At 46.5% G+C, this 3,491-nt stretch overlaps 1 long non-coding RNA gene across 2 annotated transcripts; it reads right to left on the bottom strand.

Moving 5' to 3' along the window:
- Positions 1-384: 384 nt before the first annotated feature.
- Positions 385-3,236, bottom strand: LOC125531626 (uncharacterized). Of its 2 annotated transcripts, XR_007293376.2 has the most exons (6): positions 3,008-3,236; positions 2,690-2,915; positions 1,447-1,719; positions 1,112-1,358; positions 695-905; positions 385-581 (listed from the first exon to the last, which is right to left on the bottom strand). It is a non-coding gene; the product is annotated as an uncharacterized LOC125531626 (long non-coding RNA). The 2 variants fall into 2 exon arrangements; XR_007293375.2 differs by having other exon boundaries at positions 385-905; positions 3,008-3,224.
- Between the last annotated feature and the right edge of the window lie 255 nt (positions 3,237-3,491).

Genomic DNA, 3,491 nt, shown 5'->3' with positions numbered 1-3,491 from the left:
TTTTTTTTCCGTTTCCGAAAGGCACGGCCGTGACTCTCGCTAAAGCATAACCATGCCTCTCGCGAAAAAACCATGACTTTCGCGAAAGAAAAAAAAAAGAAAACATGTTTTTTCACGCAATTTTTTTTCAATTTTTTTAATCAAAAAGCTAAGGAAGGCCAAGGGAAAATCAAAACGTCAAAAAACCTCAGAAAAAACCCCGCTTAAAAAGCCGAAAACGCGTGCAGAAAAATAAAAAAATAAAAACAAAATCCAGAGGAAGCGTCCAGAACACGACACATGACGAATGGCTGAGAGTGCGCCAAGTGGCGCTGATCTGCAAGACTCCCGAAGGAGCGCTCGTTAACTATTTGCTCTCCGTTTATTTGTTTGACGGACCTAACAGAACCAAACGTCATGGGCCGATTACTTGTTGATTATGTTCCATAGAAGGCCGTCCACGCCGTCACGACAAATGTGATATGATGATTACGAATCTTAATTAACTACGCCAGAACAACAAACTTGGAGATGGACTAGGCGGGTAATGACATCATTACCCGATGCAACGCCAGCAAACTGATCCGAGACATAAAGCATGCCTGCAAGCAGGGCAGGTGCTCAGTTGCACAAACACATCATGAATGCAGAAAACAAGTCATGCTTGCGATTGACAATTCAAACTTACTGAAATCGTTTGGCATTTTTCACTCACCACTACACGCCACCAGCTAATCTCAGCTCCATCGCTTTCGTAAAATTGTTCTTTGGTGCCCCACCACACCACAATTTTTGCACCTCGCCGGCTTCCGAGGCTGCTTTGGCACATCGCCGAGATCCGGGTAAGTAGTTCTCTTGTGCCCCAGCCGTCGGCACACCAACAAGCATCACACTCTTGATTGCGACCTCCGCTGCTCGATTTTGATCTGCACATGAACAAAAACAAGAAACAGTCAGATCATCATACTACCAGAGTACTCTTTTTAACAGATGTCCTTAATCAACATAATCCTCAGGGGTTCAGTAAAAAACCACTCAAAACTCTACACGGTCTCATCGTGTACCCGGAAGCCAGCTAAGATCAGTCTGGTTATGGTTTTTCACACCGACAAATTGTCCACACGGCTCGTACCTTTTTTCTTTCAGAATTGCTCAATCATGAGCTAATTTCCATCAGTACGGTTTTTCCCCGTCGACAGCTCGGAAGTGAGAGGCGAGCTGCCCCTTGTCACTGCCGCCGCTTCAGCAACGCCGCAGATCCGCCCTTTGGCGCTCACACCCATGGCCTCCTGCAGCGTCACCTTGACCACTGTCCGCCTGGTGCCATGTGTCGGCAACCTTCCAGCACTAGACTCTCCCCAACCTCAATCAGAGTGGATCTGGGAGAGACAAATCACAAAAGCTTAACCGCTGGAACTCGACACTGGAAAACACACAAGGTCGATTAGTAGCATCGGATCGACATACCTCCTGATCGCAGGAGGAAATCCATCGCTGTCGGTCGTGTGTTCATCCACTCCCTCCCTTGCTTCTGAAGTTCCAAAATGACGGCCGCGTTGGGGAATAGCAGACTCACCTTGCATTGAATCCATGGAGCATCGACTTTTCTGAGCCACAGATCAGACAGAAATCGAGAACCTGATCCACGGCTCACCTCGTTTCTGATTGCTCCGATCAACATATAACAACGTCGATAGACATGAACATCTTTCAAGCTTGGGCACTGAAGAAGCAGCCGTTCTGCAGAAAGTTCCTTAGGCTGTAAATACTCATGCACTAATCATAAGTTTGGACATTGAAGAAACATCCAGTCCGGTACAGAACAAGAAAGAATCAGGACACACTTTTTCCATACAAAAAATCTGTGAAAAATCAGGGAAATTTGATAGAATACTCTGTACAACTTTCCCAATGAACCCACATGTTTGGCTAGACGAGACCTGAAATTATTACCCTACTATTATTCACAGCTAACTTAATTGCACATGTCCTTATCACTAATATGCAAACATGGTCTAATGAACCAAAAGCTTTACAAACTGCTGATCTCTGTCTATGGTGCTGGGCCTCTAGTTCATGTCTTCGCCGAGTGCTGCAACCAAGAAATTACAGATGCAAGCTTCTCACCCACTGCGTGTGCAGACGGTTCATATATTCGGGCACAATGATGCCCTCAAAATTGTTCTTTCATAATAACCTTAGACATCTCCAAAATCAGCTACACGGCTTTATTTGGTCAATTACTTTTAAATTGTTTTCAAGAGTAAGCAACAATCTTCTAAAAACAAAGTGCCCTACCAAACTACACGACGTAGCTAATATAATTTTGCGCAAAGATGACTGCAAAATGGGTCTGCCATACTAAACTTACACATTTCCAAATTCAGCAGCAGTAGTTATATGTTGTTTAGTACTAGTTGAAGTTCACCTTCTCATGTCAGAAAGCAATTCCCTTAAATCCAAGGTCCTACAGCACTGCCTGTACGCTTCTTGTAGTAATTTACATAGTAACATTGTTCGTTGCTAGTTAGTTCTGTTCTACCGACTTTTACCATTTTTAGCAAAGTCTGTAGCAATAATTCCTATTTAACGAAAAACTAACCACTTCCCCGGTCAGACATGACTCTAATCCAGATCACTAACGGATTCCTACAACGAAGTACTACTATATCCACAAAAGAAATACATGTTTACCATGTTGCGCACTAACCTCTTTAACCACCGAGGAGCTTGTGGGCTGGCCTCCCCGTGGAGACCTGCGAGGGCGGCGACGAGTTCTTCCTTCTGCCAACGACACCACGCTCGAGCAGATCTGTGCGTCTGCACTCGCGGCGGGCGCCGGCACCTGATCCACACCAGCAACCGTCAAGGCAGCCATTCGCCGCAGCGGATCTCGCATGCATTCAGTGTCGTCCACCGCTTCAATCAGTGGGAATCTGTTTTCACAAACCGAGATTACGATCACCACTGCAGATCTGAACATAGACATCCCCAAAGGATGGAAACCGCAAGAAGGGGGCTTTCTTACCGGCTGATTAGCGGCCGTAGGAATCCCATCCGCATCAATGGCGTCGTCTTCTTCGGGCGCCTGCCCTTCGAGGAACGAATTTTTGTCCAAAAGGACCACCTGTCGAACGCAATTGACAGAAAAGACTACCCCTGAGTCACATGGGCAAAACTACCCCTGAATCGGGAACGCAGCTGACGCGCGACAGAACGGAGCGCTGGGTAGATGGGGCCTGCCGCCGCCTGGTGTGGCGGCAGTAATGTAGCTAGTGAGATTCTCAGTTCTAAAAAAACTAGTGAGATTCACGCACAGCTACTGCATGCGTAAGATTCCCTCAAATGCGTGCATGCAGCGCAGTACTCTTTCTCTCTCCCTTGAATCTTCTCTCTCTTGCCTCTTGCATGCATGCAGCCCATTATTACTCGCTCTCTCTCTCCTTTGCATGCAACGCCCACAAGTCACTAGTAGAAAACAGGGCTATGGTCCAGGCTGGCTCAGCCCATTA

The sequence above is a fragment of the Triticum urartu genome, chromosome 2A (assembly GCF_056163025.1).
Source record: "Triticum urartu cultivar PI428250 chromosome 2A, HENAU_Tu73, whole genome shotgun sequence".
Classification (NCBI taxonomy): domain Eukaryota; kingdom Viridiplantae; phylum Streptophyta; class Magnoliopsida; order Poales; family Poaceae; genus Triticum; species Triticum urartu.
The sequence above is the reverse complement of the archived record's forward strand: the minus strand, read 5'-3'. Positions and strand labels throughout refer to the sequence as shown.